This window comes from Sus scrofa, chromosome 2 (assembly GCF_054392235.1).
Source record: "Sus scrofa isolate SSC_HxYL_T2T_F1_AM1 chromosome 2, Sscrofa_HxYL_maternal_Yorkshire_Landrace_v2.0, whole genome shotgun sequence".
Classification (NCBI taxonomy): domain Eukaryota; kingdom Metazoa; phylum Chordata; class Mammalia; order Artiodactyla; family Suidae; genus Sus; species Sus scrofa.
This window is the reverse complement of record NC_139384.1, coordinates 67,663,743-67,676,467: the sequence shown is the minus strand read 5'-3', so window position 1 is coordinate 67,676,467 and position 12,725 is coordinate 67,663,743. Positions and strand designations below refer to the sequence as shown.

The window sequence follows — 12,725 nt, the reverse complement described above, 5'->3', positions numbered from 1 at the left end:
ACAGTCCAGGCATCCCTTGAGAGTCTGAAGTTAGGTCTCTGAAGAAATCTAGGAAGGCATCCTCTCTCAGGACACGCATGTCTGAGAAGGGTCTGGAGGTTATTGTGCCCCACATCATTGATGAGGAGAGTCATAGGTGGGAGGCAGAGGCTCAGAGCCTAGAGTTGCTCATTTGAAGTCCTAGAAGGAGGCAAAACTGAGGGAGGGATGTCTTGATTCCAGGGCTGGGGCCTCCTGCTTTTGCCATATCCACTGGTGACTCCTCTTTTCCCCACCATTCACTAGTCCATCCCCTTCAGAGAGCAGGCCCCATCTCCCCATGTTGATTTTTGGGATCTTGGTACCTCAAAGAATGTGGAAAAGTGGCTGTCATTCTGCCCTTTCTGGCTGTGGTTTCTTCCCACAGCAACACTTCTTAGCTCCTGTCAGTTCATGTCTCCATTTAACATTTACCCAGTTTTATTCTGCTTAAAGGAGAGATTTCTTGAATAGAATTAACTTCAATTCAGAGAAATTTCTTCATCTGAGATAAATCTGAAACCACCTATAATTAGTAACAAGTTGCCTTCAGGAGAATAATCAGATCTTTGTTTTGCAGACTGTAAAGAGTTGGAAAGGGACTTTAGTCTTTGCATGGTCTACTTCCTTGTTTCAGAAATGAGACAGTATAGTCCCAGAGAGGTGAAATGATTTGCCCAAAGCCACAAAGCAAATTATTAACAAAACTGGGCTCAAACCTAGGCTTGAGATCACCAGTTTCCATGCCTAGGTAACAAATCATTGTTGTTTTTGTGAGTTTTTTTCTTTCATTAATTCAGCAGATATTTAGTCAGCTCACACCAGGTGCAAAGCCCTATTCTAGCTGCTGGGAATCAGATGACTGAAACAGCCCTTGCCCATGTAAGCCATGTTTTGTGAGGGAGACAAATAATGAATGTCTCGTAAAAGGTTAAGGAGTGATAGAAGAACCATGGAAAATGTGGACCAGGGTGAAGGTGGGAGTTGATGGGGAGCTATTTGTGGCACAGTAGTAATGGAGTCTCTATTTGTAGGAGTAACAGTTGAATAGAGGCCTGAATGAGGTTGGGGAGCAAGCCTTGAGAACCACTCAGAGTATCAGTTCAATCCTTTAGAGTACCTGAGCTACCAGTGACCGATTGATGTCAGGGAAGTGATGAAGCTGAGATCAAATGAAGTGTCAGACTTCCTTGCGTGTGGGAAGGCTAGAGGCTGTAACTGCCCAGGCCTGGTGATAGAAGCACTGGTTCTGAAGCTCTCCTTTCTCTCAATTAACAACAAAACCTGTCACCTCCCTTCTCTTGTCTCCGGGCCATTCATCCTATTTCTCTTTTCTTTAACTTTTTTAAATTGAATTATAGTTGACATACAATATTGTGTTAGTTTTAGGTGTACTACATAGTGATTTGACATTTGCATGCAGTATGAAATTATCATTGTTATAAGTTTAGGAACCATCTGTCCCCATACAGGTATTACAGTATTATTGACCATATTCTTAATGCTGTATGTCTCCATGGGTTGCTTATTTTATAACTGGAGGTTTGTGCCTCTTAACTACCTTCACCTATTTCACCCATCCCCACCACCCACCTCCCGTCTGGCAACCACCATATGTTCTCTGTATCTATGAGTCTGTTTTCATTTTGTTGGCTGTTTTGTCTTTTAGATTCCCTATGTAGTGAGATCATACATTGTTTGTCTTTCTTTGATCAGCTTATTTCACTTAGTAAAATACTTTGTAGATCCATTTATGTTGTCGAAGATGGCTAGATTTCTTTTTCTAATGGCTGAGTATTATTCCCTCGTGTATATATACCACATCTTTTTTTTATCCATTCAATCACCAATGAACACTTAGGTTGTTTCATATTTCGGCTATTGTAAATAATGTTGAGGACCAACTGTATTCTTTGTACTACACCATTTTACATAAGGGGCTTGTACCTAAATAGACATTTCTCCAAAGAAGACATGCACATGACCAAAAAGATAGTCAGTGTTGTTAATTATTAGAGAAATGCAAATCAAAACTACAGTGAGGCATCACCTCACACTAATCAAAAATGGCCATCGAAAGAAAGTCTTCCAAAATAAATGCGGGCAGTAGTTCCCACTGTGGCACAGTAGAAACGAATCCGACTAGTGTCCATGAGGATGCTAGTTTGATCCCTGGCCAGTATCGCCATGAGCTCTGGTGTAGGCCAGCAACTCTGGCTCTGATTCAACCCTGAGCCTGGGAACTTCTATATGCCAGCGGTGTGGCCCTAAAAAGCAAATAAATAAATAAATAAATGATGGAGGGGCTGTGGAGAAAAGGGAACTGTCCTCCCTACACTGTTAGTGGGAATGTGAATTGGTGCAGCCACTACAGAAAACAGTATAAAGATTCCTTAAAAAACTAAAAATAGAGTTGATGTAAGATCCAGCAATCCTACTCCTGGACATATATCTGGAGAAAACTCTTAATTTGAAAAAAATAATGCAGGCCAGTGTTCCTAGCAGCACTATTTACAGTAGCCAAGACATGGAAGCAACCTAAATGACCTTCAACAGAGAAATGGATAAAGAAGATGTCGGGGTGTTGGAGTTCCCATCGTGGCTCAGCAGTTAATAAACCCCACTAGCATCCATGAGGATGCTGGTTCAGTCTCTGGCCTCAGTGGGTGAAGGATCCAGAATTACCATGAGCTATGGTGTAGGTCGCAGACACAGCTCGGATCCCGCACTGCTGTGGCTCTGGTGTAGGCCGGCAGCTACAGCTCCAATTAGACCCCTAGCCTGCGAATTGCCATATGCCCTGGGTGTGGCCCTAAAAAGACAAAAGACAAAAAAAAAAAAGATGCAGGGGTGTGTGTGTGTGTGTGTGTACACCTGTGTGTGCATGTGTACACATGTGTATATATATGCACATGTAATATATACATACATATACATATATGTGTGTGTATATAAATATGTAAAACCAAATCACTTTGCTGTACACTAGGGACTAACACAATATTGTAAGTCGACTGTACTTCAATAAAAAAAAAAATAAAAATATTTAGGGGACTTGAGCATCTGTGGATTTTGGTATGCATAAGAATTCCTAGAACCAATCCCCTGAAGATACTGAAGGACAGCTGTATCTTCTCCCATTCAGTAGTCTGCCTGCCATTTTGTTTTGTTGACAGTTTCCATTGGTAGGCAAAAGCTTTTTTTTTTTTTTTTAGTTTGTTGTAGTCCCATTTGTTTATTTTTGCTTTTGTTTCCCTTGCTTGAGGAAACAGATGCAAAAAAATATTGTGAAGATTGGTATCAGAGAGGGTACTGCTATGTAAGTGTGGGTTTGTTTCTGAGCTGTTTTCTTTCATTGGTTGATATATTTGTTTTGTGCCAGTACTGTACTGTTTTGATGAATGTTGGTCTGTAGTATGGTTTGAAATCAGGGAGCATGATACTTCCAGCTTTGTTCTTCTTTCTCAAGATTGCTGTGGCTATTCAGCATCTTTTGTGGGTTTTGGCTTTTTTTGTTTTTTGTTTTTTTAATAATTATTTGTTCTAGTTCTGTGAAAAACACCATTGGTATTTTGAGAAGGATTGCACTGAATCTGTAAATTGGGTGGTATGGTCATTTTAACGATATTCTTCCAACCCACAAGCACAGTATATTTCTCCATTCATTTCTGTAGTCTTCAGTTTCTTTCATCAGTGTCTTATTAGAGTTTTCAAGCACACTTTTTTACCTGCTTGGTTAGATTTATTCGTAGCTATTTTATTCTTTTTCACATAATCTTAAATGGGATTTTCTTAATTTCTTTCTGATAGTTTATCAATCAGTGTATGCAAACACAATAAATTTCTGTATATTAGTTTTATATCCTGCAACTTTACTGAATTGATTTGTTCTAACATTTTTTTGGTGACATCTCTGGGATTTTCTCTATGTGGTATCATGTTATGTGCAAGCAGAAACAGTTTTACTTCTTACTTTCCATTCACTCTGTTCCTAGAAGAGCTTCATAGTCACTGTGTATATCATCTTTCTCCCACATTTTGCCCACTCAGCATTGTGGAGGGGAAGCAGCCATGCCTCCTTGTAGCTGCTTGGCTTATGGACCCAAAATTTATTTTATTCTGCAAGGACTTATTTTTAAATTATTTTTTGGACCCATAATTTAAATCCTTATCTTTGTGGAGAATTTTCCCTCAATGCTACAGAACCCTAAATATTGTGGGGTCTTCAACAGAGCCATATGGTCCCCTCCATAGCTCCCAATGTTGTTATACCTGGAAATTCCCTTCTTTCTGTCAGGTGCATCCCCCAGCTGGAAGTTTGTCCAGATTTCAGTTAAAGTGCCATTCTCTGCACTGATTTGTGTGGTTGTTTGTGATCTCCTTTTGTTTTGCAATGCAGGCGTGCTTTCTTTAATCTTCATTCTTTATTCTGTGTTTTTTCCATATCAGACAGTTTTCAACCTTTATTTTTTACTTTTATTCTCTACTAGGTAAAGAATCATATGTTCGTCATTTAGAAGTGGTTTGCTTGGAGTTACTGCCATGGCGCAATGGGTTAAGAATCTGACTCCAGGAGTTCCCGTCGTGGCGCAGTGGTTAACGAATCCGACTAGGAACCATGAGGTTGCGGGTTCGATCCCTGCCCTTGCTCAGTGGGTTGACGATCCGGCATTGCCGTGAGCTGTGGTGTAGGTTGCAGACGCGGCTCGGATCCCGCGTTGCTATGGCTCTGGCGTAGGCCGGTGGCCACAGCTCCGATTCGACCCCTAGCCTGGGAACCTCCATATGCCGCGGGAGTGGCCCAAAGAAATAGCAAAAAGACAAAAAAAAAAAAAAAAAAAAAAAAAGAATCTGACTCCAGAGCCTCTGGTCACTGTGGAGGTACAGGTTCCATCCCTGGCCCAGTGCACTGGGTTAAAAGGGTCCAGTGTTGACACATAGGTCGTAGCTGCACCATAGGTTCAATCAATCCCTAGCCAGGGAACTTCCATATGCTGTGGGTATGCCTATAAGTTTTATTTATATTTTTTTTTTTTATGTAGTTGACTTACAAGGCTGTGTTTCTAGTGTATAGCAAAATGATTCAGTTCTATGTATATACATGTACTTTCATATTCTTTTCAGTTAAATTACAAGATACTGAATACAGTTTCCTATGCTTTGCAGTAGTACCTTATTAACCTATTTTATATATAGTAGTTTGTATGTGCTAATCCCAGACTCCTGATTTATCTTTCTCCTGCCCCTTCCCTTTGGTAACTATAAGTTTTCTTTCTTTCTTTTTTTTTTTTTTTTTTTTTTTGGACACGCTGGGGCGTGTGGAGGTTCCCAGGCCAGGCCAGGGATTAAACCCACACTACAACAGCAACCTGGGATGATCCAGTGACAGCACCAGATCCTTAACCCTCTGTGCCACAAGAGAACTCTTCATAAGTTTGTTTTCAGTCTGTGAGTGTGTTTCTGTTTTGTAAATAAGTTCATTTGTATCATATTTTACATTCCACATATAAGTGATATCATTCATCTCTCTCTCTCTAAGTAAGATATCACTTAGTATGATAATCTTTAAGTTTATCCATGTGCTGCAGATGGCATTATTTCATTCTTTTTTATGGCTAAGTAATATTCCATCGTGTATATATACCACACGTTCTGTTTTTTGTGGTTGTTGTTTTAATGGCCCCACCAGGGATTGAATCTGAGCCACAGCTGTGACCTACACTACAGCTCCAGCAATGCCAGATCCTTTAACCCATTATGCCCAGCAGGGGTTGCTCCTAAAGGGTGAAGGGCCAGAGTTCCCTTCGTGGCTCAATGGTTAAGAAACCCAACTAGGATCCACAAGGATGCAGGTTTGATCCCTAGCCTTGCCCAATGGGTTAAGGATCCAGCCCTGCCGTGACCTGTGGTATAGGTTGCAGACTCGGCTCAGATCCCATGTTGCTGTGGCTGTGGCGTAGGCTGGTGGCTACAGCTTCAATTCGACCGCTAGCTTGGTAATCTCCATATACCTCGGGTGCGGCCCTAAAATAGCAAATAAATAATAATTTCCAGTTTCTTTTCAGGGAACCAATCTAGAGTAATAAGAAAACCCCCTTTTTGGCTGCCCCACAGCACATGGAGTTCCCAGGCCAGGGATCAGATCCAAGCTGCAGTTTTGATCCACATCCGTAGCTGCAGCAATACCAGATCCTTTATGTGCTGTGCGCAGCAGAGGATGGAGGCTCCATCCTGGCGCTGCACCACAGTGGGCACTCACAACAAACCCTTTTTAAAAGGAAGGTAAATGACTCCCAGATATTTGAGAGCTATTTTCTTCTTGATCATTCCCTTTGCTGTTCTAGCTACTAAGTGCTATAGGTTAAGATTTTTTTTTTTTTTTTACTTTTATGTGCATTTATTTTTGCCAGGCCTAATTTTTTATTTCTTCAGTTTCTTTTGTGATATCTTTTTCTTCTGGCTTAGGAACAGTCTGCTCTTTTTCAGTAAAGATATCTTCACAAGTCAGGGAGAATTCACTTAAAGATTGATCTGACCATGAGCTCTCTTAAGTCCTGTGCCGTATCTTGGGGGCTTTGTTCACCTGGATTTGCTCAATGTCCAGGGAATCTACATCTAAGCCCTTAAGTTCAGCATTACTCTCTGCATTTTTGACCATGTAGAACAAAAATTCAGCATTCTTGGAGTTCCCCTTGTGGCTCAGCAGGTTAAGAACCTGACCAGTAGGGAATTGCAGTTATGGCCCAGTAGTAACAAACCCAACTAGTATCCCTGAGGAAGTAGGTTCAATCCCTGGCCTCACTTAGTGGGTTAAGGATCTGGCATTGCTGTGAGCGGTGGTGTAGGTCACAGATGCAGCTTGGATCCTGTGTTGAGGTGGCTGTGGTATAGGCTGGCAGCTGCAACTCGGATTTGACCCCTAGCCTGGGAACTTCCATATGCCACAGGTGCAGCCCTAAAAAAAAAAAAAAAAGAGAACGAACGAAGAAGAACCTGACTAGTATCCATGAGGATGCGGGTTCAATCCCTGAACTTGCCTAGTGGGTTAAGGTGTTGGTCAAGAGCTGTGCTGTAGGTCACAGATGTGGCTCGGATCCCACATTACTGTGGCTGTGGTATGGGCTGGCAGCTGCAACTCGGATTTGACCCCTAGCCTGGGAACTTCATGTGTCACAAGTTTGGCCCTAAAAATGGAAAGAAAAAAAATTCAGCACCCTTTATGATCTATAAACCCTGTGTCCAGCCTCGCTGTTTAGCCTGGGCACTCCTACCAGTTCCACCATTGTAACTATGGAATGGCACACATTGCTTCTCTAAAGTGATATCCTTCAGATACTTGGTGACTTTTAGGATATGCATTGCGTTAATGGCCAGGACAGTTTTACAAGTTTTCTTGAAGTGAACATGAAGATTTGAACCCGTTTTTTTTTTTGGCTTTTTAGGGCCATGCCTTCGGCATATGGCAGTTCCCAGGCTAGGGGTCTAATTGGAGCTACAGCAATGCCTTAACCCACTGAGCGAGGCCAGGGATCAAACCTGCAACCTAGTTGGATTCATTTCCACTGCGCCACAATGGGAACTCCAAGAGTTGAACCTTTTGATTTGCATGATTTTGTGGGATTTTCTGGGTCAAGTGAATAGCAAACCATTTTTAGAGATCACTTCCACTTGCTTACTAGAAAATGTGGTAACACTTTAATTGGCCTCTGAACTTAGTACTACATTCGCCTTCCCTATTATTTTCTTCTATTATTTTCATTATCTTTTGCTTTCTCTATTAGAGACCCTAATCTCATTGGTAATCGCATACGTGTGTGTGTGTGTGTGTGTGTGTGTGTGTGTGTGTGTGTGTGTGTGTAGTTAGATGATTATTTATAAGGTTTCCAAAAGGAGTATGTAATACATTCACCCATCTCCTTCATCAATTCATTTGTTAAGGGTTCTCATCAGAGGCTTGGATGGTGTTTCTCTCCTTCCTTGGCAGCCTTATTGATGTTGCAGCCAACAACTCTTGCAGGCCTTCAGAGTTCCATTCTAGCTGCCTCATTCCCTGGGTCTGCCCAGCAGATCTAGTAACTATTATGGTACACAAGACACTTCAGCTGAGAGCCTTCCCTTTTTGATTATGGTTTTGGCAGTGATGTGGATATATCCGCAGAATTCTTGACTGCTCTGGGACTTCTTGACTAAATAGTTTGTGATTATAAGGGATGTCACTTTACTCAGAAATCTCTTAGCTAGATAATTCTTGAAGCCATTTTGGCACATTCTGTCATATTGTGTTCTTTTTCATTTCATTTCACCTTATCTTTCCTCTTGCTGCACACCTAATCCTGTGTGAATTTTCAATCTTGTCTATTTTCGCTGTTTTTCAAGCAGACAGTTCCATTTCAGTCATTGCACTTCCATTGTGCAATCTACATGTCTGTACTTAGATGTGTATTTATCTCCTGCTTTCTTTTTTTTTTTTTTTTTTTTTTTTGTCTTTTGTCTTTTTTTGTTGTTGTTGTTGCTATTTCTTGGGCCGCTCCCGCGGCATATGGAGATTCCCAGGCTAGGGGTTGAATCGGAGCTGTAGCCACCGGCCTACGCCAGAGCCACAGCAACGCGGGATCCGAGCCACATCTGCAACCTACACCACAGCTCACGGCAACGCCGGATCGTTAACCCACTGAGCAAGGGCAGGGACCGAACCCGCAACCTCATGGTTCCTAGTCGGATTCATTAACCACTGCGCCATGACGGGAACTCCTGCTTTCTTACTTTTGATTACGTTCTTTTTTATCCCTTAACCTGGAGAGTTCATCATCCTTAGGCTTTCCTGATTTGAAATCTATAGAGGGATAAATGTAACTTTTTAGGAATGGATTGTTTGGTATTTGTTATAATCCAGGAAGTCATTTTTTGGACAATGGTCTTTTCTGACTGCAGCAACCATGTTGATGTCATATTTGCTTTCTCTGCATTTGCAGTGGGGCTCCTTTTTAGTGGTTGCTCGTCTGACTTAGAAAGCAGCTCCAAACTGTGCTGGTCAGGTACTCCTTAATTTCTGCTTCCTAATTTATTAGCCCATGAGTCTACGGCTATCTTACCTGCAAGTAATCAAATGCTTACCTTTTTTTTTCTTGCTTGCTTTTTTTGGGGGGAAGGGGGCTGCACTCGCGGCATGTAGAGGTTCCCAGACTAGGGGTTGAATCAGAGCTACAGCTGTCAGCCTACACCACAACCACAACAACACAGGATCCAAGCTGCATCTGCGATCTACACCACAGCTCACAGTAATGCTGGATCCTTAACCCACTGAGCTCGACCAGGGATTGAACCACAACTTCATGGTTCCTCGTCAGATTCGTTTTCACTGTGCCACAAGGGGAACTCCTTTCTTTCTTTCTTTCTTTTTAGGGCTGCACCCTCAGCATATCGAAGTTCCAGGCTAGAGGTCAAATCAGAGCTGCAGCTGCTGGCCACAACTCCAGATCCAAGCCACGTCTGCAACCTACCCTCAGGCTCACAGCAACTCCAGATCCTTAACCCACTGAGCAAGGCCAGCATTCGAACCCAAATCCTCATGGATACTACTCAGGTTCCTTACTGCTGAGCCACAATGGGAACTCTGAGATAGACATATTTTCTAATATCTATAGATCTCTGATTCATGAATTTATGTTGCAAATGTTAAAAAGATTAGCAAAGTGATTTTGTTGGCTTCTGACTGATGATCCTGGGGAAATGACTGGCTCACCCTGACATGGAGCTAGTCCTGTGGCTTCAGGAGTGGATCATCTTAGGGATAGCTCAAGGCATTATCGACCTTGATGCCTGAGCAAGAAGCAGTGATGTTCAAAGACTAGGAGATGTCTGGTGCCATTTAGAAATTTGGATTTCCTGTTTGAAAGGCCTAAGCCTCAGTTCTGTGCCATTTGTGCTTAAGGAAGCCCTCATTTCCTTTTTTTTTTTTGCCTTTTCTAGGGCCACTCCTGTGGCACATGGAGGTTCCCAGGCTAGGGGTCTAATCGGAGCTGTAGCCGCCAGCCTACACCAGAGCCACAGCAACTCAGGATCTGAGCCACGTCTGCAACCTACACCACAGCTCACGGCAACGCCGGATCCTTAATCCACTGAGCAAGGCCAGGGATCAAACCCGCAACCTCATGGTTTCTAGTCGGATTCATTAACCACTGAGCCACATTGGGAACTCCCTTCATTTCCTGATGATGCTGGAAAGTTATCATTCATGCTACAAATGTTTCCCAAGAACCTCCTGTGTGTCAGCCCATTCTAGGCACTAGAGGCTCCGAACCATGATGAGGCACATTTATAGGGCTTTATCTAACATTCCTTATTTGTGTGTGTTTAAGGTGGGGGCCATAGTACAGGCATGAGAGAATGGTGGCAGGTCATGGCCCTGGGAAATGGATGCTCAGGACCACTAGGATTCAGCTCCTCCAGGACTGGAGTGTTGCTAATTCCCATGTAGATCTACGCCTCAAAGTTCATCCTTTGGCCTCTAGAGCAGCACTCCTGACAGCCTCTCACACTGGCAGGCAGTCTTAAATCTTAAAGGCTCAAGGCTCAAGTCTTTTTTTTTTTTTTTTTTTTTTTTGTCTTTTTGTCTTTTGTTGTTGTTGTTGTTGCTATTTCTTGGGCCGCTCCCGCGGCAAATGGAGGTTCCCAGGCTAGGGGTTGAATCGGAGCTGTAGCCACCGGCCTACGCCAGAGCCACAGCAACGCGGGATCCGAGCCGGGTCTGCAACCTACACCACAGCTCACGGCAACGCCGGATCGTTAACCCACTGAGCAAGGGCAGGGACCGAACCCGCAACCTCATGGTTCCTAGTCGGATTCATTAACCACTGTGCCACGACGGGAACTCCTTAAAGGCTCAAGTCTTAAATCTTAAAGGCTCGAGTCTTAAACCTTTGGACATGTTATTTCCCTGCTCTTTCATTAGTCACCAAAGGCCCCAGAGGATGTGATGCTCTTTCTGTAGCCCTCAGTCAGAAAACAGACGGAAGTGGCAGAGACAGAAACTAATCATTAACAGACACATCTGGCTCGTAGAGAAAAGATGTCAGTGGGATCCAACACAAGTGTCTACCCAACAGATGTTAACCACACAAAATCCCCAAATAAGGACACCTCTGATGGGCACGAGTAGGCCTGAGCCTAGCGGCACAGACCAAGGTGGTAGAGAAGTACCGTGGTGGAGTTCTCCCCAGGCAGTAGGCAACTGGCTGTCCCTTCACAGTCCACCCACTATGGACATGTCTTCATGGGCTGTCCTCACCTCTGGATTTAGAGTGTGCTTTGTGCAGTAGGGAGAGCATCCCTGGGTCAGACTCAGAACAAAGACATCTTCACCCCACTGGAGGGGTTTCACCTCTTGTCTTGTTGCCCTCTTCATCTTGTTGGAGGACAGTGACACATAGATGGGGTCAGCCTTATGCCAAGTCCTGAGGCTTGGCCAAGCTTGACTTGGAAACTTAGCTGTGCATTGTGGGTTAAATGAGCCCGCTCAGCCTTGGCTACCCAGGATGGGTTGTTGAGAGCAAACCACACAGCTTCACGTGGGAGGCGTATGTTTTTCGTGTGTGTCAGTTCTCTTTATTCACCCTATACTCTAAAGGGCTCCCCTTGAGCATGGAGGTCTTGCCTAAGGTAGGTCTTGCATGTGGAGCTTGCATCATGGAACCGCGGAATCATGAGGTTGGACCAGTTCTTTACGTGTCCCTAACCCAGCTTTTCAATCACATGCTTTCCTCTATGGGGTCTTGTCCCTCCTTCTACTTGGCAGCCTTCTGGAGCATCTCTTGCTGAACCACCCTTCCTGGTGGGGAGGAATGGCTTCTGTGGAAAGCAGGTACTGGAGTAAGGTACTGGAGTAAGGAGCCACTTGGGTCACTTCTCTGGTATTAGTTCATTCCCTGGCCCAGGAACTTCCACATGCCATGGGCCGCAGGCATGGCTGAAAAAAAAAAAAAGAAAAGAAAAGAAAGCCCTAATTTCTGTGTTTACCAACTTCTCCACCTCACTGTGGCTGGAACTGGGCCTGTCTTCACTGTCCCTGTAGAGAGCCTGCAGCTGAGGAGCCTCACCTCTGGGGCCATACTCCTGACAGCAGGCACTGGCCCCATCCCTCTGGGGACCTTGAACTCCTCCTGATCCTGTTGCAGGGCGGCCTTGGGTGCCTGGCTGCAGAGTGCCTTTTGCCTAGATTCTGTGCATGTGTGAGAGACAGACAGACAGGCAACAGACAGGAGCCCAGTGGCTCTCCAGTGCTCTGTCATTCCCTCTGTTATTCAGTCCCTCTCTTCCACTCCCACAGCTCCCCCTACTGGCCCACCTGTGTCTTTTAGGCAGCTGGTCTCTAGACCAACTCCAAGTATTCCCCAGCCTCTTTGGTGACTTCCCTGGCTACCACTCATTGAGCCCCAGAAACCTCTCTAGCCCCAAGGCTGCCCCCCTGGCTTCAGTGGCACTTCTTCCTAGGGGCCATCAGATCCATGGGCCTCTGGCTCCTCTTGCTCCTTCTCCTCCCTCTGCATCCTTTGCTGCATCTAGGATGGTCTTAAAACTTGGATCTGATTGGGTGCTTTTGTTTTATGCCTCTGTCTGGGTCAGACTCCAGGGGTGACATCAGGATACTTTGACCCAGTAACCACTGCTCTATGAGTGGCACAGAGAATCAGTGTGCCTTCCAGCCTTAC

General features: G+C 44.2%; 1 protein-coding gene across 5 annotated transcripts in view; it reads left to right on the top strand.

Moving 5' to 3' along the window:
• The window catches only part of MAU2 (MAU2 sister chromatid cohesion factor), a 37,586-nt gene that overhangs the window by 641 nt on the left and 24,220 nt on the right, over window positions 1-12,725 (top strand). The window lies entirely within an intron of this gene.